Source organism: Hemiscyllium ocellatum, chromosome 13, assembly GCF_020745735.1.
Source record: "Hemiscyllium ocellatum isolate sHemOce1 chromosome 13, sHemOce1.pat.X.cur, whole genome shotgun sequence".
Lineage (NCBI taxonomy): Eukaryota > Metazoa > Chordata > Chondrichthyes > Orectolobiformes > Hemiscylliidae > Hemiscyllium > Hemiscyllium ocellatum.
The window spans coordinates 41,494,818-41,518,410 of record NC_083413.1 but is presented as its reverse complement, the minus strand read 5'-3'; positions in this window follow the sequence as shown (position 1 = coordinate 41,518,410).

Sequence of the window (23,593 nt, the reverse complement as noted above, 5' to 3'; positions counted from 1 at the left end):
AGATATCTGACCTGCCACTCAACCTTACCCAAATATATCACCATTGTTTCATTACTACTGGGTCAAAATCATTGACTTGAAGACAGTCAGGACGACAGATACTGGAAGGAAGAGTCAATAGCTGTGAAACTGAAAATGCACAGCGGGTCAGATAACATCTGAGGAGCAGGAAAGCCAACAGTTAAGGCTGAAACCCTTCATCAGTGCTGTCTGACCTGCTGTACTTTTCCAGCTCCACATCTATTGACTGAAAACCATTGAAATAATTTTCTGATCACGTTACAGATGTCCTGACAACACAAGGACTGTGGCAGTTCAGGAAGGTACTTCTTCAGCTCAGTTACAGATGGGCAATAAGTACTCAATTTGTCAGTGATTCCCACATCATATGGATGAATCAAAACTGCAAATTAATGAACATAAAACTAGGAGTAGGAGTAGACAATTCAGACCCTTGAGCCTGCTCCACCATTTGATATCATCCTGGCTTTTCTCAATTCTGCCTCAACACCACTTTTTTTGCCCACTCTCCATAATCCTGTAATCCATTGCTCATTAAATATTTGGGCATAACTTCCTTAGATTGACTTAATGTCCCAGCATCTATAACAGCTGAAAATGTGTTGCTGGAAAAGCGCAGCAGGTCAGGCAGCATCCAAGGAACAGGAGATTCGATGTTTCGGGCATAAGCCCTTCTTCATGAATGACAGGAGATTCGACGTTTCAGGCATAAGCTCTTCTTCGACATTTCGGGCATAAGAAGGGCTTATGCCCGAAACGTCAAATCTCCTGTTCCTTAGATGCTGCCTGACCGCTGCGCTTTTCCAGCAACACATTTTCAGCTCTGATCTCCAGCATCTGCAGACCTCACTTTCTCCAGCATCTATAACACTCTGGGGCAGTGAATTCCACAAATTCACGACCTTTTCAGACAAGACACTTCTCCTTATCTCTGTTTTAAATCTGCTATGGTTTAACCTAAAACAATTATCTAACATTAATGATTGTCCCACCTGAAGAAGCAATCTTTGTATGTCTACTTTCTCAATCCTTGTTAGCATCTTACGACCATAAGACCATAAGACATGGGAGTGGAAGTAAAGCCATTCGGCCCATCGAGTCCACTCCGCCATTCAATCACGGCTGATGGGCATTTCAACTCCACTTACCCACATTCTCCCCATAGCCCTTAATTCAAGAATTTATTAATCTCAGCCTTGAAGACATTTAGCGTCCCGGCCTCCACTGTATTCTGCAGCAATGAATTCCACAGGCCCACCACTCTCTGGGTGAAGAAATGTCTCCGCATTTCTGTTCTGAATTGACCCCCTCTAATTCTAAGGCTGTGTCCACGGGTCCCAGTCTCCTCGCCTAGGAAACAATTTCCTAGCGTCCACCCTTTCCAAGCCATGTATTATCTTGCAAGTTTCTATTAGATCTCCACTTAATCTTCTAAACTCCAATGAATACAATTCCAGGATCCTCAGCTGTTCCTCGTATGTTAGACCTACCATTCCAGGGATCATCCGTGTGAATCTCCGCTGGACACGCTCCAGTGCCAGTATGTCCTTCCTGAGGTGTGGGGACCAAAACTGGACACAGTACTCCAAATGGGGCCTAACCAGAGCTTTATAAATTCTCAGTAGCACAACTGTGCTTTTATATTCCAACTATCTTCAGATAAATGACAACATTGCATTCACTTTCTTAATCACGGACTCAACCTGCATGTTTACCTTTAGAGAATCCTCGACTAGCACTCCCAGATCCCTTTGTACTTTGGTTTTATGAATTTTCTCACTGTTTAGAAAGTAGTCCATGCTTGTATTCTTTTTTCCAAAGTGCAAGACCTCGCACTTGCTCACGTTAAATTCCATCAGCCATTTCCTGGACCACTCTCCCAAACTGACTAGATCCTTCTGCAGCCTCCCCACTTCTTCAGTACTACCTGCCTGTCCACCTAACTTCATATCATCGGCAAACTTCACTAGAATACCCCCCGTCCCTTCATCCAGATCATTAATATATAACGACAACAGCTGCGACCCCAACACTGAACCCTGTGGGACACCGCTTGTCACCAGCTGCCATTCCGAAAAAGAACCTTTTATCCCAACTCTCTGTCTTCTGTCAGACAGCCAATCCTCAATCCATACAGTAGCTCACCTCAAACACCATGGGCCCTCACCTTACTCAGCAGCCTCCCGTGTGACACCTTATCAAAGGCCTTTTGGAAGTCTAGATAGACCACATCCACTGGGTTTCCCTGATCTTAAATGCATCTTGTTAGCAGATGACAGCTGGATATTGTTACATATTTATTTAGTGGATATTTAACTTGAACCAAATATTAGTTTCACTCCTTTAACTTTCTTAGCTGTTCTGCTCACCAGTCCATTTGATATCATCACAGTGGGACACTATTATGGCACACTCTTCTGTAATAGCCCTTCCAGATACATACAGAAAATAAGACACCAATGAAACAGCAATGTTCTTAAATTAAAATGTTATGCCTCAAGGAGACTCTAAGACTTTAAACTTTGCACTCCTTTACTTTCCTCTGTACTGGATACTACTCCCTTTTAACTTTGTGCATATGTGTCAGTCCAACCAATCCATGCCAACCAAGTTTCCCAAACTAAACTAGACCTGCATTTGGTCCATATTGTTCAAAACCTTTCCTATTCATGTACTTATCCAAATGTACCTGCGTGTACCTGCATCCACCACTTCCCTTGGCAGTTCGTGCCACAGACAAGTCACCCTCTGTGTGAAAAAGTTGCCCCTCAGGTCCATTTTAAACCTTTCTCTTCTCACATTAAATTATGCCCTCTACTTTTGAACTCCACACCCGAGGGAAAAGACATTTGCTATTCACCTTATTGATGCCCCTCATGATTTTACAAAACTCTGTAAGGTCACCCTACCACCTCCTACACTCCAGTGTGAAAAGTCCCAGTCTATACATCCTGTCCTTATAACTCAAACCCTCCAATCTTGCCACATCCCTGGAATGTGATGTAACAGAGGTCATACGTTTTATGCGATGTATATAATTTTTCAGGATTAGCAGGTAATAAAATTTCTTTCTTTGCTCGCTCAAATAAATTTCTAATTGACTTCTTATTGTTCTGAGGAAAACAGTTGACTATATTTCATTTGGAGCATGGTGTAACCATGTCTCACAAAAAAAACCCTTGAATTCCAGTCAATCAAGGAGCTTGAAAAGTGTGGAGCTGATTCGCACCTCCTCACTTAGTCATTATAGTTGTAACTTGTTTGACTTGCAGCAACTATTGTATAAACAAAACTAACATTTTGTCTTGCTTAAGGCACAAAGTTGTACTGCTAGTTATTTTAAAATTGAAATTCTTGATAATAAGACACCTACATAAAAGCTTATACAATTTTTTTTTGATTTGGGGATGCCATTGTTGGACTGAGGTGTACAAAGTTAAAAATCACACAACAACAGGTTATAGTAAAAAGTGAGGTCTGCAGATGCTGGAGATCAGAGCTGAAAATGTGTTGCTGGTTAAAGCGCAGCAGATCAGGCAGCATCCAAGGAACAGAAAACAGGGAGGAGGGACTTGGGGGAGGGGCGATGGAGATGTGATAGGTGGAAGGAGGTCAAGGTGAGGGTGATAGGCAGAGTGGGGTGGGGCAGAGAGGTCAGTCCCTCCTCCCTACCTTTTATCTTAGCCTGCTGGACACACTTTCCTCATTCCTGATGAAGGGCTTATGCCCGAAACGTCAAATTTCCTGTTCCTTGGATGCTGCCTGATCTGCTGCGCTTTAACCAGCAACACATTTTCAACAACAGGTTATAGTCCAACAGGTTTAATTGGAAGCACTAGCTTTCGGAGCACTACTCCTTCATCAGGTGGTCATGTAAGACACAATTGTAAGACACAGAATTTATAGCAAAAGTTGACAGTGTGATGTAACTGAAATTATACATTAAAAATAAATGATTGACATTTACTTTTCTTTCCCAACTATAGGAATGCCTCATAATACCTCAGAGGGAAAACATTTTTGATTGTGGTTGACTATTATTCAAAGATTAAATACCGTACTACTGAAGTGATTATTGTATTGTTGAGAGTGATTTTCAACCACATATAGTCATTTCAATCAATGGACTAACAAATACTAAAAGGAATTCATTGAATCTCAGATGGTTGTGAATCTATGGAGTTTTTAACAGCAGAGACCTATAGAGATTAGATTATTAAATATATTAAATGCTGAGATAGGCAGGTTTTTAATTAGTAAGAAAATCAATAGTTGTGGGGAAAAGGCAGGCAAGTGGAGTTGAGGGCTATCAGATGAGCTTAATCCCATTAAATTGTGGAGAAGACTCAATCAGCCAAATGGCTTACCTCAATTCTTACAACTTGTGGTCTTACAATAATTTCGGAATTTCGTGATTGCTACTTACAATCTCTAATGCAATGACTAAGGGATAAATATTGGTTGAGATACTAGGGAAAAAAAATCTGCTCTTTGGGGTGGCACGGGGCTCAGTGGTTAGTACTGCTGACTCATAGCACCAGGGACCTGAATTTGATTCCAGCCTTGGGCGACTGTCCATGTGGAATTTGCACATATCTGCATGGGTTTCCTCTGGGTGCTCTGGTTTCCTCCCATAGTGAAAAGATATGCAGGTTAAGTGCATTGTATTAGTCTGAGGAAATGTAGGGTAGGGGGTCTAGGTGGGAAACTCTTCGAAGAGGCGATGTGTACTTGTTGGGCAGAAGGGTCTATTTCCATATTGTAGGATTTCTAATTATAATCCTTCTTCGTGTGGGATCTTGTGATGTAGGTTGGGATATAAGGATTCAACCATGACAGCTGTCTGAAGTATACTGTCTGAAGCAATCTAGCACCAATCAGTTTGAAAGCATCTGAAAATATTTAAATATAGAGAAATACTCAGCTCAATGCTTGTCGGGAATGTGTTTTTCCAGTTTGACTAATAAACCATAGATGCAAATATAACCAAGCTAAAGTTAGATTAAAGCAAAATACCGCAGATTTGGAAATCTGAAAAAATAAACAAAGTGCTGGAGAAACTCAGCAGGTCCAGCAACACTTTTCTTTCCTCCCTCTCCAGATACTGCCAGACCTGGAGAATTTCTCCAGCACTTTCTGTTTTCAATTCAGATAAATGTAAACCTTGGTTACCTTACAAACATGTAGCTTTTTTCAATGCATATGTATTGGAAATTACTTTTGGAGGGCAGAAAAGTTTGTTTGAGAGATTGGTTCATTTTCCTTTACCATAACTGTGTTATTGGAAATAACACATTCGGCCAGATTAGAAGTGATCTTCTTCCTTCCACAGCTAAAATAGTCAACCTATGAGCCACTGAAACGATGCTGTAAGCATGCTCTTTGAGAAATAGAATTCAAACAAATAAATAAGATCGACGTGTAAAAATGATTATATTGCATTTCTTTCCAAAGTAGTAACTGGAGACAATCAAAAGAATCCACATTTATTCATTAAAAAACGTATATCACATAATTTATTTCTCCTGTCAGGCAAAATATTGTTATTCAATAGTGTTAGAGTTCCTGGTGAAGAATAGAGTTACAATACATGGTTTTATGTATCTCTGCCTGAAATATATGGGACAAAGGTGCTCTAAAAATTACCCTAGATCATCTATAGCCTGGTGCTTCAGGCACCACCTTCTTTGGCAGGAAGAAGGCTACTTCTAACATGCAATTCGTGACTTGTAATCTACTGATTGTGTGCAACTCAAATCAATGCAGTAAACTCCTAATCTTACTTCAACTGTTATGGCAAAGCTGAAAATGAACTCCATCTCCACATATCAGAAAAAAAATAAATGTAACTAAATATCACACTCATTAAATTTTACCAACCTGTTATAACTAGCCATGACTCAAGGGTATCACTGCACTGCCCATCCCTTTCCTTCTTTGGCAGTCTTGTGGAGTACACAGGACATAAAAAGAAACCAAGAGATAGCTACATATATAAGAACAAAGTCAACAAAAATGCTACAGGCTGGGGAAATAATGTTTGAATTTTAGTTTCTTATACAATTTCTTTACGTAAACAATATGTTAAAATCAGTTATTGCACCATATAGTGTATACATTTTTGTTGCCTCTTGCATGTGGTCAGCTATAATACAGGATCATGAAGTCCAGAGCTATGATTGAAGTGCTTTATTCATCTATGCATGGAACAAAACTTCATACAGGATTCTAAACACTGCCAAATGCATATTATCCTTGTAGAAAATACATTATTCTTTATGTCCTGATATTGTCTGTTCATTTATTTGTGTGAAGACTAAACAAAATCATTTAAGCTTTTAAAAGCAATTCTATAATCAGTGGATGAATTTTCTTTTAAAAATAGCTGCATAGGAAGCATTAGTTGTTCAGTGGGCGAGAACATTTGTTTTTCATCCATTGAACCTGGATTTGAATCCACTTTGGAGATGGAATATAATTGTTAAGGGTACTAATTAGGATGAGCTTATCCGTTTGCACTTGAGATCCTAATGGGTGAGTGCTCTGCACTTAATTTGACATTACTATGATAATCCCACTGAGAGAAGTCATAAGGATGATGGTTGTAAGAGCCTTACAATATTCTCAATACTACACAGAAAGCAAAGTACAATTGAAGTATGGACTGCAATCTGCCTCAATTTAAGTAGGGTGAACTGCAACAATATGGTGAATGTGTTCAGCTTAATCAGAATGTAAGACAGGATACAGTAAATGAGTTAAACAACAAAACTAGATGACCATGACCATTTCTCAGTTAAACAAGATATTTGGCAAATGCAAACAGATATTTCCTTTTTCTCTTTTCCTCTTATACCTCAAAATTTTCAATTGCTCAAATCACACAACAAATATCTAACTGCACTGAGGCCACCCAAAGTGATTCTATGAACATCATTTCTTCAGAGATGGACCTGTATGAATTAATGTCAGGGTCAACATTTCTGTAAAGCTTCACTTTATTAATGGCATGGTGGCTCAGTGGTTAGCACTGCTGCCTCATAGCACCAGGTCCTAGGTTCAATTCCAGCCTTGGGTGACTATCTGTGTGGAGTTTGCACATTCTCCCTGTGTCTGTGTGGGTTTTGCTCTGATTTCCTCCCACAGTCACAGAGATGTGCAGGTCAGGTGAATTGGCCATGGTAAATTGCCTATAGTGTTAGATACATGAGAGGGAAAATGGGTCTGGGTGGGTTACTTTTCAAAGGGTCAGTGTGGACTGGTTGGGCTGAAGGGCCTGTTTCCACACTGTAGGGAATCCAATCTCAACAAAATGGCCCAAAATATTCATGGCTTTTTTTCTAAAGCTTTGGGTAAATGCGTGAGTGTGACCCTCTCTCATACACAAGCTCTCTTTCATACGCTCACACGTACATTCCCACACTCACATGCGCACACACACCCTCACAGACTTATACTCCTTTACACTCACACTCACACATGTACGCATACACACACTCTCTCACAAATAGTCATACTCCTCACGCGCGCGCACAAACACGTATACACACACACACACACACACACACACACACACACACACACACACACAAGTTTGTGAGATGAATTTGTACTTGCAGAATTACATTTTATTTTGCTCAAAAACTGCATGAATCCATGGAAGATTCTGTAAATCCTTTTTTAGATTAGAACCAGTCTGAACATTGGTGCACAGACAGCCTCACACAGGGCACCTCACCCCTTCAATGCATTATCTGAGCCAACACGACACCTATTGTTAAAGTTCACTTGAGAATGTAACCTTAAAAACGTTTGGAATTTACATATGAAAGAACTGAAACCAACATGCCCATTCTAAAAGATGAGAAATTTAACAAACAATCAGGTCTTTTTCAATATGTCATTTCAGTTACATCACACTGCAAACTTCTGCTATAAATTGTGTGTCCTACAATATTATACTCCAAAACCACTGATGAAGGAGGAGCACTCCGAAAGCTAGTGCTTCTAAATATGCCTGTTGGACTATAACATGGTATTCTGGATTAGTGGTGCTGGAAGAGCACAGCAGTTGAGGCAGCATCCGAGGAGCAGTAACATGGGATTGTGTGAGTTTTAACTTTACACACCTCAGTCCAACACCAGCACCTCCAAATCATAGTAATTATCAGTTATTTGTATCCAAAGTTGTCCATGAAGTCTGTTAATCAGCTGCTCATAATAGATAATCTGCCCAACCATCTGTATTTCTTATCAGACCTTATGTTGAACCATAAGCCTATTCATTAAAGCAACTTCTATTTCTACACACTAATTAACTTTCACATCACAGCAAGCACTTTAATTAAGTAAGGTAACACGAAAAGCCTAAAGCATGATTGCAGTATAGTTACCTATATAAGCACTTACCTAGCTCCCTTGTCAGCTAGCTGCAACTATTCCTCTATTAAAGATATTTCTACCAAGTGTTTGTTTATAGAGGAGCAAAATCTTTGGTTTAGGTAAAAAAGAACTTACACCATTAATCTTCTCCCACTACCACCAACACACCGCACCCCACCCCCATCCCCACTCCACCCAGTACTTCCTAATATTTTTCACATTGTGACCCCATTTCAAGACTTGAAAATTGATACAGTGAGAACTGAGAGCAGGGGACTGTTAGAGCAGGAGTACAGATATTATAACTATCTCCCAAGTTGCACAGTGGTCATTGCTGTCTCTGAGCGTGCAAAGCCAAATTTTTAGCTTGCATTTAGGAAATTCTGCCCTACCTACTTCAAGCTTGCTAAGCACAAAGGTACCGTTTGAATACCTGAAAAACAGCAGCCTCATTACAAACAAGCAAGCTCTCCGAACAGCAATGTGATCATGACCAGATAGTCTGGTCTTATGTTTTTGAGCAGTATTGCCAGGATACCTCGGGATCCATCCCCTCCTCTTCTATGAATTAGAGTCGTAAGGTTTCTTACATCCATGTTAGAGGACAACTAAATATTTCAGCTGTAAGATGGCAACTCCAACTTTGCAACTCTCCTTCAGTAATGTACTGACATTATCAACACAGAGTTTTGCACCTAAGTTTCTGGAGAGGGATTTGGGTTAACAACCATGAAACTCAACAGAAGCCTAAACATATGCACCGGCCTGTTTCTACCCTACTGTTGTTAGAATACTGAATGGACTCACAAACTCTGAACATTTGCCTGTACCTGTGTTTTGTTTTTTCACTGTTTACCTATTAACTAATTATCTATGCTACTTAACTCTGTGATCTGCCTGTATTGCTCCCAAGACAAAGCTTTTCACTGTGCCTCAGTACTCGTGACAATATATTCAATTCAATTCAATTCAGTGAGAATTCTAACAACTGAACCATGGTTAGCACAATAAATAAATGTAGATTCATAAAAAATAGTTGCTCCTGCAAAGACATAAAGAAAATGTAGTTTCCCATAAGTTACTGCAGGAGTTCTAATATTATTGCCATTTTTAAAGCTGCAAATGTGTTGCTGGTCAAAGCACAGCAGGTTAGGCAGCATCTCAGGAATAGAGAATTCGACGTTTCGAGCATAAAGGGAAGGGAAGAGTGTAGGAATATAATTTTCATTAAAAAATGACATGCAATAAAATTATGAAGAACACATGCACTTCGATTGCATGTAGCACATATTTGGAATCTTCTACCTCCTTTCGGTGTTGAGTACCCCACCATGTTTTTTTTCTGGTATAATCCAATCTTTAATTATTGGGGAGTCAGAGACAACAGACTCATAGGATCCAGGCTAGTCTTTTTGTACAATGTGACAGACTAGGAAAGAAAAGTCACATCCTCGCCATTGCTGTCAATTCAGCTGACGTTTTCTAAACATCTTGAGTGAATCATTAAATGAGGGAAAACACAGAATGGATTCTGAAATATAGTTAATGAAGGAATGAAAGTGTAATCCCAGAGTATCTATTGGCAGCTGACATACTTGGGACATTGTCTACATCTGCAAGGATCACAAGATAATTATGCATCGTGAACCATCTAAATTCATACAATGAGAAATATCCAAAATAATCATAATTGGCTCCTAGAGTTCTCAGAGTTTGTTTTTACTGCTCCATCTGGAAGATGATGCCATATATTAATCACTCTGCATGTGAAGAAGCATTTGCAGATTACAGGACTACAATATACACTCACTTTATAAAACTCTGTGTTCCTTTATCCTACCATTATATTGCTGTTTTATAGTAACATTTCAGGTATTTCTTTCTTAGCTGCCTTGGTGATTTTATATCTATCTACAAATTCAATTCTCAGAACCATTTGGGGGCAATTTTCAATGGCCACATACTTGTTTCTTGGTGGAAGAATGAATGTTGAACTCTAAGGATATCAACAAACATGGAGCATCTCCCCACTGAGATCCAGGAGTCACCTTCTTCATTTTACTGACAGCCTGAAAGTGGCTGAGTTAGTTTGTCCAAAACTTTGCACTTGCAAGAGCATGTTGCAAGAATTATTCAACATGGGAAGACCAAGGTGTATCAAGTTTGCCTTCCTTCATCCTGATAGTTCAATCATTCAAACAAAAATTGAGTTATTGGTTTATGGCAATCAATCCCTATTAGTTAATCAGTAATCCATACATGATGTCAGGAAACCCACCTGTCAACAAATGGCTTGTAACTGTAGCTCACAATTGGCTGCTGCTACCAAGTGCACTAAACTAAACGTCATGTCTCAAATAATTTAACCCAGGAATTTAGTCCTTTGCTGGAGGAGAGGAGCAAGGAATGCAAAGACCACCAGGAACATGAGGGTGACCTGGCTATTCATTACACTGCCACTGGATGGTCAATGTCTCTGATTGTTTTGGTCTGTCTGCCCAGTCCTGGCTCAGTTAAAAAAAAAACTCTTGTTCCCATGAAGTAAATTATTTTCTGCGGAGTCTGTATCACACTTAAATTGAAATGTAGATCTGATGAAAATTAATGTGTCAATTACAAGTCTGCTTGAGTAAAAATAGAGAAATGTTATTACTTACTTCCAAACCCCTAACCTCTACCACCTAGTAGGACAAGGGCTGCATGTACAAGGAAACATTATTACCTGCATGTTTCCTTCCCAGGCATATACCATCCTAACTTTGAACTATGAGCTGAATATTCCCGTGTATGGTTAGGTTTCAAGTCTGTGAAGTTTCATGGAGAGTTTCATTACGTAAACCCTGGAGAATTTTTCACATGCTGGTCATCTCATTAAATGTTGATCCTTCTCCAGAGCACTGTTCTCGTTAAATCTAACACTCATCAGTTGCATAAGAGCTCACCAGTGTCAGGACCTTACAAAATCCATACTTAAACTGCAGTTATACCACTTTGAATGCTGCCAGCCTGTTCTAAAGTAGCTATCCAGGTTAATACAATGTCAACAGTTTGGATGAGCTACAAGAAGGTTGATGAGCTTTTGTGTTTGGAAGAGCTGGGTGCCATCATGTTCTCTCACCTCCCTCACACTCACTCAAACTCTGCCTTTGCAACCATCTCCCACCAAGGCTCAAGCTCTATCATGCTCAATTTTGTAGCTATCACACATCTAAGCCAACATAAAAGTAACTGTTCCTGCTTTCTGTACTCTGTTCACTCAACATGGTTACCTCACTATTTTATTCCTGACTGAGTACAGAACAGTCCCCTCACTGACCATAGTTTCCCTTGACTAGACTGAGGACATTCTTCCCCTAGACTTTTAAACACGGCCATTTGGTACCTAGGTTTTTGTGTTTTTTCTTTCCTTCAGGATCAAAAGTAAAATGGTAAAAAAGCAACAATAGTCTGTGTATGTGAGTGGAATAGGTACTAAGGAACTGAGATATTCACTTGAATGAGCATGGGTTGTAGCACTAGTGTACTGTGATGGTCACAGTCAAGAGCCACTCACTGGTCTACCCTATCATATGGGTAAGACTGTCAGCATCTGTTCCCTGAAGACCAGCTGGCTAACATGCCAGTCTGAAGAAAACAGGACTGCGCCCTTCTCACACTGAGTGCTGCTAGCAAAACATTGTCAAAAAGAAACAAGACAAAATTATTTTACCAGCTGTAAAACTCAGAATCCCAAAATCAACTGTTCAGCTATCAATGTTCCACCATCCAATCTTCAGGAACCATTAGGAGACTGGTGCATATTTACCTTTTCTCCTATTTTAGGTTTACTTCTTATTCCTAAATTTCTGGGAATGAATATTGCATTATTGAATTGTTTCATTAAATCTGATATGGGATCAGTGACAATATATTGTTACAATTTATTTTTAAAATTGGACTTCTGAATTTTGAACCAGTAACATATGGAGTTTTCTATGAGTTTGAAGGGTTTAATGATTAACTGGAAATCATTTCTGCAGCTGGTGATTTCTTTCCAAATCACTTGTAGCCTGCAGGACAATAGTTTCTTGTTCTCATTGGGAGAGTTTACAACTGAGCAAGGTGAACAATTATGCATCAATGTTCCAAAGCTTGAAAACAATATTTTTTCAGTTATAGTTTTTGGCCATTTTGCATAAATCTTGGATCAAATATATGTGTAAAACAGTGATCTTCAGAAAGGGAGAAAATAGAAAAAAATGTATTACCTTAGTCTAAAGTGTTTAGTAAATAGTTCCAGACCAGGATTATTAGGATAAAAGTGTGAAAAGATTACTTCAAGCCAAAAATGTTTACGCTCAGGTGTATGCAAGTTCCAGAAAGAGGCTATCAGATTTTCCAGACTGGAAGTGGAAGTCACAACTAAATTAATCCTATAAAACAGAAAGTGATTTTTTTTCCTGCTGTAAGGACTGTTTGAGCAGTGCTTTTGGGAAATGTACTGGGGTGTTTTTGAAATCAGCAAAAGGAGTATTTTGGGAATTAATGATATTATATGTAACAGTGTGTTTTAAAATCTTTAAATTTGTGCAATATATAATAATCTGGATTATTCTATTTTAATTTCATTTCTTTTGCTTAACAAATTTGTACTTTATTCTTAAAACCAAATCCACAACACTGCTTGATTATTTTTCAGTAAGAGACTACCTTGTTAAAACAAAATCAAACAGATGATCTATCAATCCCTATTTTAGTCTGAGATCTGACTTGTCCAATAAAAAGTCACTTGGAATCAAAATAATTGTGGGATTTTTTTAAATTCATTGGAGTTAAGCAGGCTCTCTGGCTCTCTTGTCCAAAGTAACCACTTTGGAGTGGTTCCAGACCTAACGATTCTGAAAGGCTTCCAGCAGATTGGAAGACTGTTAATGTTACACCCCTGTTTGAAAAGGGAGGGAGACAGAAAGCAGAATTAGCCAGCATCTGCAGCTGGGAAAATGCTTGAGTCAATTATTAAGGGAAATTAGTAATATATTCAGAAAAGTTTAACACTATCAAACAGAGTACATATGGTTTTGTGAAAGGCAAATCACATTGAGGACATTTTCTATAGCATTCTTTGAGGACATGACAAACAGAGTTGATAAAGGAGAACTAATAAATGTAGTCTTTTTAGATTTCCAGAAGGCGTTCAATCATGTGCCACATGAAAGGTCATTGCGCAAGATACAGGCTCACAATATTGAGGATAATTAGCACAGATTGAGGATTGAAAGTTAGAGTCAGAACTAGTTGGTCTTTTTCATGTTGGAAAAATATAACTAGTGGACTACAATGAAGGATCAGTGTTAGGCTTCAATTATTTACAATCTATATGAATGACTTTGAGAAGAGGACAGATTGTAATGTACTGAACTGAAAATACAGAAATTAGTCAGCAGACATATTATGATGAGGACATAATAAATCTGTGAGGGGATATAGTTAGGCTAAGTGGATGGCAAAAATCCAGCAGATAGCGTTTAACGTAGGAAAGTGTGTGATCATGCACTTTGGGAAGAAGAATCAAAAGACAGATCATTATGTAAATGGGAGGGAAATTCCAACAAAATACAACAGAGAGGGATATGTGTTAGCATGTTAGCAGAAAATGTTAGTATACGGCTGCAGCAAGTAATTAAGATGGCAAATGGAACTTTGGACTTTACTGCTGGGGCTGGAGTTTAAACATAAAGAATTACTATTACAACTGTTCAGGATGTTGATGTGGCCATACGTGAAGTATTGGGTACAGTTTTGGTCTCTATATTTGAAAAAAAGGATGTACTGGCATTGGAGGACATTCATAGGAGATTCACTGGGCTAATTCCTGGGAAAATGGTACTGAATTATCAATAACAGCTAAACAAGTTAAGCCTTTATTCAATAGCATTTAGAAGAATGAAGAATGATTTTATTGAAGATTCTAAGGAGGCTTGACACAGTGAATTTTGAGAAGATGCTTCCAAGAGTGGGACATTCTCCAGCTAGGGGGAAATGATTACAGAATAAACACATACTCATTTAAAACTGAGATGAGAAGGAATTTCTTCTCTCAGCAGCTTGTGTATGATTGGAATTCCTTACCACAAATTTTGGAAAGTTAAAAATCACACAAAGCCAGGTTGTAGTCCAACAGGTTTAATTGAAAACACACTAGCTTTTGGAGTGCCTGATGAAGGAGCAGTTTTCCAACTAAACCTGTTGGACTATAACCTGGTGTTGTGTGATTTTTAACTTTGTATACCCCAGTCCAACACCGGCATCTCCAAATCTTTACAAATTGTGGAGGCTACTTCACTGAACGTATTCAAAGAGGAGGTAGATAGGTTTCGAAATATTGGAAGTTGAGGACTATGAGGTGCGAGCACAAATGAGTAATTGAGGCCTGCGACAGAACAGGCTTGGGGAGCCAAACTGAATTTTCCTGCTCCTGTTTGTGGTATTCTGATATGTTTTCAAAATGGTTGTTTGTGTTATACTTAAATTATCTGGCTAACTCCATATTATCTTCATTTTGTTTTTGCTCAATGAACTTCTGATTTGTTGTTGACACCAAATCTGCGACATTGTGTGCTTGTGTTTCAGTGAGACACCACAACATCAAAATCAAAGCAAGACAAAATATTATCGATCAAGCCAATCTGGGACCTGAAATAACACCAGCTAATGCATACACTCTTTCATTAACTCAAGAACAACTAGGTGGATTGGCTCCTTTTCAAACACAAGTTAATTTGGGTTGGGGAGAAATGTATCCACAAAAAATAGAATCCTTTTTAAATTAACCTTGTTGCAACCAACTGACGGGGTGGGTGAATAAACAAGAGGAACCTGTTCATTTCTCCTCACCCTTAACGTAACAATTTGTGGTATCTGTCTGGAACAATAATAACTGGTTGTGGATCTGGTCATAACACACAGTATCACACACTGATAGAGATGGCAAATACAACAAAATACCAGGAATGGTCATCCATGCGATTACCCCGATTGCTGGCATGTGACATTTATAGATGCATTCACTATTCATTTGATGACACAAAATTTCTTATGATATTCATGTCTTAACATCTGTGTAAACGGATTTCTGGCCTTAAGCTTTGTGGCACTCACCTCATCTCTGTCATAGAAATATAGAAACATGGAAACATAGAAATAGGTACAGGAGTAGGCTATTCAGTCCTTTGAGCCTGCACCATGATTCAATATGATCATAGTTGATCATACAACCTCAGTGTCTCATTCCCACCCTCTCCCCATACCTCGTGATCCCTTTAGCCGCAGGGGCCATGTCCAGTTCCCTCTTGAATATATTTAATGAACTGGCCCCAACAACTTCCTCTCGGAAAGAATTCCTCAGGTTCACAACACTCTGAATGAAGAAATTCTTCCTCGTCTCAGTTCTGAATGGCTTATCCCTTATTCTAAGACTGTGACCTCAAGTTCTGGACTTGCCCAACATTGGGGAAATTCCCACATCTAGCCTATCTAGTTCCATCAGGATTTTATGTTTCTGTGAGATTCCCCCCTCATTCTTCTAATTCCAGTCTTTCTTCATATGTCAGTCCTGCCATCCCAGGAATCAGATTCTAGATTAGAGTGGTGCTGGAAAAGCACAGCAGATCAGGCAGTATCCGAGGGGCAGGTAATTTGACATTTTGGGCAAAAGCCCTTCATCAGGAATAGAAGCAGAGTGCCTGCAGGGTGGAGAGATAAATAAGAGGAGTGTGGGGGTGGGAGAAAATAGCATAGAGTACAATAGGTGAGTGGGGGTGGGGATGAAGGTGATAGGTCAGAGAGGAGGGTGGAGTGGATAGGTGGAAAGGAAGATAGGCATGTAGGACAAGTCATGGGGACAGTGCTGAGTTGGAGTTTGGAGCTGGGGTGAGGTGGAGGAAGTGGAAATGAGGAAACTGGTGAAGTCCACATTGATGCCCTGGGTTTGAAGTGTTAGATTAGATTAGGTTAGATTACTTACAGTGTGGAAACAGGCCCTAGGGCCCAACAAGTCCACACCGACCTGCCGAAGCGTATATCACCCAGACCCATACTCCTACATTTACCCCTCTAATATATCTAACACTATAGGCAATTTGCCATGGCCAATTCACCTGACCTGCACATCTCTGTGACTGTTGGAGGAAACCAGAGCAAACCCATGCAGACACAGGGAGAATGTGCAAACTCCACACAGATAGTCACCCAAGGCTGGAATTGAACCTAGGACCCTGGTGCTGTGAGGCAGCAGTGCTAACCACTGAGCCACCAAGCCGTTATGAGGTGGAAGATGAGGCGTTCTTCCTCAAGGGGTCAGGTGGTGAGGGAGCGGCAGTGAAGGAGGCCCAGGACCTCCATGTCCTCAGCTGAGTGGGAGGGGGAGTTGAAATGCTGGGCCACAGGGCGGTGTGGTTGATTGGTGCGGGTGTCCCAGTTCCCTAAAGTCAATTTTCCTGCTCCTCAGATGCTGCCTGAACTGCTGTGCTTTTCCAGCACCACTCTAATCTAGAATCTGGTTTCCAGCATCTGCAGCCCTTGTTTTTACCGTCCGGGGAATCAGTCTAGTGAACCTTCATGAGACTCCCTCAATAAAAGGAATGTCCTTCCTCAGACTAGGAGATCAAAACTGCATACAATACTCAAGGTGTGCCCTCACCAAGCCCCTGTATAACTGCAGCAAGATATCCCTACTCTGATACTCAAATCCTCTTGCTGTGAGTGAGAGCTTTCCTCACTGCCTACAGCCCGTGTATGCCAACCTTAAGCAACTGTTCTGCCATGACACTCTGGTCTCATTGCACTTCTTCTAAACTGCCACCTTTCAGACAATAATCTAGCTTCCTATTTTGTGGCCAAAGTGGATAACTTCACAATTATCCACATTACATTGCATTTGCCAAGTGTCTGCCTATTCAGCCAGTCTATCCAAGTCACCCTGCTGCCTCTTATCAACCTTCCTCACGGCACACACTGCCAATTACACTTCAAATTTGGAATTAAAAGTCACACAATAGCAGGTTATAGTACAACAGGTTTATTTGGAAGCACTAGCTTTCAGAGCACTGCTTCTTCATTAGGTGGTTGTGGAGTATAAGATTGTAAGATGCAGAATTTATAGCAAAAGTTTACAGTGTGATGTAACTGAAATTATATATTGAAAAAGACCTAGATTGTTTGTTAAGTCTCTCACCTTTTAGAATTAACATGTTGGCTTCAGTTCTTTCATAAGTAAATCGCAGAATATTTAAAAATTACTTACTCAAGTGAACTTTAATAATTGGTGTCATGTTGGCCCAGATATTTCATTCAATACCTTCATCCAAATCATTAATGTATATTATGAACAACTGAGGTCCCAACACAGTACCCCATTCATCATTGATGGCCACTCAGAAAAGGATCCATTTATTCCAACTCTCTGCTTCCTGTCAATCAGTTCTCCATGCATGTCAATACACTGCCTCCAATACCATGAGCTTTAAATTTCCTTTTGTGGAACCTTGCCAAAAGCCTTTTGGAAGTCCATCTATACTGATTCACCATTGTCTACTCTACTGGTCACATCCTCCAAAAATTCCAAAAGATTTGTCAAGGATGATTTCCCTTTAATGAATGCATGTTGACTTGAACTGAATCTGTCTCTGCTTTCTAAATGCTCACTTATTACATCCTTAAGGGTTGACTCCAGCATTTGCCCATCCCCAAAGTCAGACTAACTGAGCTGTAATCCTCATTTTCTCTCTCCCTCCATTTTTAAAGAGTGGAGTTGCATTAGCTACCCTCTAATCCATTAGAACTCCTCTGAATTCTACAGAATGCTGGAAAATGATCTGTTAGTTAAGGATATTTCCCCAAATTTGCAACTCCACCACCAAGACCTCTATTTGGTGCGCATCAGCCTTGGAAATCATTCTATCTCAAATTGTTCCATTTTCTCATGTTTTCCTGGTCAGATGCACTTTCTGTATAGGTGCTAGAACCTGGTGCAACCTCACTGCATGTCCACATTGAGATGTGTAGGCTTGTTTGAACAATGCAGGCTTGTTTTAAACAGTGCTAGCTATTTACAGTATTGGCTCCCAAATCAGACATGCAGCCAATCAACAGTTCAGTCACTCCTGCACTAAAATTACTGAGATGTTATGCCCCCACATTGAAACCATTTCAAGCAGCAGGCAGCATCAAGTTGATGTATCCTCAGACGTTGCAGTCAAAGGCTGTGGTCAATCGCACATCATGATGTTTGCACCCATTTTCAACGATTACAAACTTTATTCCTTATTGTTTTGTTATCTCATTTGCAATTTTTAGATTGTCCCCTTATTTCCAAAGTACCTTTTAGTTTAGTTTTAATTTACATATTTGATCAGTTGTTACTTAATCTGGCACTGTATCACTTTGCTTGTATCCCTGTCAGACTTTGCATAAAATATATCTGGGGTGAAATTTATCTTTGACTGGAGTTAAAGCAGGGACCCCTGCAAATCAGTCTATAAAAGGGAAATTTGGGCAGGTTATAGAGGAATCGATTTGCTACTGCCCTCTTTGTTGAATTTCTCCTCCAGTTCATTTTTATTAACCAAAGCTGACTGTGATGAAGGAGACCTTTCCACTTGTTTTCTTAGAATCACTTCAGAACTGTTTTAATTATTGGTTATTTTAAACAAAGGATTTTTACAAGGTTGTGTTATGTTTGCCAGAATATATTAAATATTGCTTTGGAAATCTCTACTATTATTTTTGTAAGACTTACTTTACACAAGTTTGAAATATGTACAACCAGAAACCCAAGACCGAGGATAATATTTCTACAAAACATTAACAGGGCCTTTGGCTGTTTGTACTTACTGGAAGGATAAGTAAACTGGAATGGAATAATGATTCCTCTCCTGTGTTATTTAATATGATCTCAACAAACCCAAACTTGGCCCAACCAAATAAAACTTTAATCCCTTTGCTTGACTTGATGACAATAGAAAAACGTGACTCAGTGCCTATAAGAGATTAAACTGGCACTGATTTGCAACTTCCTTTCCATAAGCACACCCAGAAGACCAAGTTACCTCTTCCCATCCCACTGCCTACCATAAAAAGATTGACCTAGTAATATTAAAAGACACAATGCTAATGAAATAATGGGTTTCAAACCATCAATTTGTGCTGTCAAACGATCAGATTTATTGCCAAGCTAACCTGTTACAGGATAAATGTTGCTTTCCTGTGTTTCCACATTTTCAATAAACAATATAACTCTCTCCAGACTCCAGTTTCCGATCAACTCGGTTCCACCAGTTAGCTTAGATTTGGGAGGAGAAAAAAGTTTGTTCTGTCTGAGTGCTTGTACTCTGTAGAGCTATTTCACATTTTCCTGTTGGAACCTGCTGCAGGGAAGAAATCATTTTGTATTTTGAGTCTCTACTGCCATCTATTGAAAATTAAATGCTTCTGTGTTTTAATTAATTTTTGTGAAGGCAAGCTCTCACCATTTTAAAAACAGCTGTTGCAGTGAGAAATTTCTGTATTTAGACAGAAATGTGTGTAATTCCTCAGCAATTTAATTCTGCAATGTCAAAACTTTTCATTTTGGCTCAAAACCTGGAAAGCTATTACTCGCAGAAAAATATTTCTGTTCATGTTCAATCAAAAACATTTACTTAGATTTTTATTATCTTTTTAAAATTTTTAAAATCTTTTCTTATGTAAATAAATTCAGAATGTTATCCATTCTTTTGGAAAGGTGTATTCTTTTGCACTTACTATACAGGTGTTAATGTAAACAAAGGGGACCTTGTCATAGCATTGGAAAATTGAAGGTGGACTCTGTACAAAGAATAGCTGCTTCAAAAACTCCAATATCAAATGTACTGTAACATCATCACATTGGCAACGTTTCAATGCTACAAATTTTCACAATGTGGTCTCCATGTGTTTATCAAATCTTTATAATGTTGGCTGAGAACAGCAACATGATAGTGTTCTTGCATCATCAACTGCACCTTTGTGGTCTCTTGTGTAGTAATGGTGAGGTGAGTTTACCATAGCAAATGCAAATGTGTAATATGTTCTAATGTTACAATGAAATGCATATGTTTTCTAATAGTTTAATATTGACTACTGGTGCAAAAAAAAAGAAATATCAGTATTAACTTTCTCATTTAAATATGGATACAATTAGCAAACCAAACAGTGGTCTAAACATAGACTGATAAGGTGCAACTATACAACTTTTCAATCCTTTAAGTATTATTGATTATGTTTGGTCTATGACTATGACCTACACCTATATATCTAGGTCTCAGAATGATTTAATATTTAAATTGATCAGCCTTGTGGCACGAGATGTTTTAAAATTTTGTTCCTTAACTGAGCTTCAAATCTGGGCTACTCTCCTGAACAGGAACAAACTAATAAGCCCGCAAGCAATCAATTATACTGTGAAGCATCATTGACAACAATCATAAAGGAATTCAAAATACATCCATCTAGTCCCTTAGGTTAAAATTCATATTTTTAGGATTTATGCAAAATCTGCAAATTTGAAAATAAATGTGAATTATTTGAAATGTATTTCACGTCTCCCTTGTAAATTGTGAAGGCACAACTATACAAATGCCCTGTGAATTTTCATCTTCTGGAAACTACATTGAGACTGCTCCAACTTACTTTACTAAGTGCTCTTAGCAGCTGTCAGGAAGAAAAATGGGACATTTTCTCCATTTGTCTGGCCTGGATTCAAATACAGGTCCTCAAGGTGAAAGGACAGTACTTTTACCCACTACTTCACATTCAGCTCTCTTTAAAAATTCAATGTAGGCTTTTGTAAAATGAAACCAAAGTAAATCAAAAGCAATTCTGTTGATTCAAAATAAATAATTTTAGTGCAGTCAGTGGTGAATATGTAAATAATTTGTTAGATCCTGTTTTGCAGGCACCGTTCTTCCCAAAATAAAAGTACATTGGAACCGACAAAATGGTGCAAGGCAGTTGCATCTGGACAGCATAATTATAAGTTTGTTTTTAGCTGCATTAGATCTCTCATGACTAAATGCAAGTGGCAAATGAAGCTCTGAAAAACATTGACTAAGTTCATATTGAAATTCCTTCCTTAAATGCATCTACTATTGTTCATGAAATTGAAGAGTAAATAATTGCAGAACTATTGAGTACGAGTGCATAAAAACCAAATTTTTGGTTATTAATCTGATCCAGCTCTATAAGTTTCCTCATTACACCAGAAGGTGAATGTACCAGCTCTGCACTTCAATAGCACAGGAGGGAGCTACTTTGCACAAGCTACTGGAACAATTTCAGATTAAGCATTTACAGGGGTTATTCAGAAAACTGAAAGCATATCGATCGTCCAGATTGGTTTGTTTTCATTGAGAAGAAACATGAAAACAACTACATCTATTCTCCCTTTTCCTATAATGCATTTGGGATCCAACAGATGTCCTTGAGAGCAGTAAAGGTTGCAGACATTTACAGTGAAAGTACAGCATTGTGCAAGTATTGTAAAGTTTGTACCAAACTGCTTGTGATTATTCCAATAAAATCTGCTGTTTTCTTATATTCTGTGATTGTTAAGTCAGAATTGTAAGCTGCCATACATTTAATGAAGCTGAACTCAGGATCCAACATGAATAAATGCTGTTCCAGCACTGAGAGAAATAGACATATGAGTAAGGCTGGGAAAAGAGATTTTATAAAGAGCAAAGTGAGAGGAAATCAACAAGGGACCAATCACAGAAAAGGGTTGATGTGCCAGATGAGATAGCAATAGGGGTGTACATCAATTCCGAGTGAGCGATGCAACTTCTGCCTTTAAAATGATATCAGATAACTCAGCTGCTCTCCTCCTGGCAGTTAATCCTGAGCACTGCTGATTCAAAGAATAACATTTGTACATACACTTTCTGGGAGATCAGCCTACTGCATTTAATTGAAGTCCAGGAGTTAAAATCTTCAAGGAGTCTTTTATTCCCAACTGGGTCCTTGAGTCTTGAACTAGCCTTTGGTGAAATATGAGACAAGGCATTTCTTTGGTGTTTGTTTACTTACTGAGATCTTGAGACAGTTATTGACTGGACTGTGTGAACCATCGAGGAATCTCCTTATTCTCTATCTGAGAAGTTGATTGCCTGAATCCTCAGGAGGTGCCTTCTTCTGGTCTCTGAGGAAATCATTCCTGAAAACCAATGTAGTTTCTGACCAAACCATGGAATGTGGACATGATTTTCATTGCTCAATGACTACAAGAGAAATGCCAGGGACAACACCAACTACTCTATATGGCCTTCAACGAAATAACTAAGGGTTGTTAGCCAGTCAATTGGAAAGTGCTATGGAAGACCCCATCAAAGGTCAGCTATCCAGTGAAATTTATCACCATCCTCCATCTCCTCCATGACAAGATTTTGACAATAGTCCTCACTGACGATAATATGATAGAATTCTTTGAGGTCAAAACAGGGGTTAAGTAAGGATATGTCATAGAGTCATAGAGATGCACAGCAGGGAAACAGACCCTTGGATCCAACAATCCACGCCAACCAGATATCCTAACCTTATCGAGTCCTATTAGCCAGCACTTGACCCATATCCCTCCAAACCCTTCATATTAATATAACCACCCAGATGCCTTTTAAATGCTATAATTGTACCAGCCTCCACCACTTCCTCTGGCAGCTCATTCCATACATTCACCACCCACTGTTTGAAGATGTTGCTCCTTAGGTCTCTTTTATATCTTTCCCCTCTCACCCTAAACTTATGTCCTCTAGTTCTGGACTCCCCCACCCCAGGGAAAATACCTTGTTTGTTTATCCTATCCATGCCCCTTATGATTTTATAAACCTCTATATCCCTGAGCCTCTGACGCTCCTGGGAAAACAGCACCAGCCTATTCAGCCTCTCCCTTTAGCTCATATCCTCCAACCCTGGAACAGTCTTGTAAATTATTTCTGAACCCATTCCCTAAATATTTCTCCATCTCCATCAGCACCGTACTTCAGCAAGTCATGGACAAGCTTCTAGTAGTGTGGATATTGTTTACAGGATGTCTGGAAACGTTTCCACCTCAACCAGCTAAAATCCAAAAAGAACATGCCATTGATCTCCCTCGAGGAACTTCAGTATATGGATAACAATATCATTTTCACTCTCTTGGAAG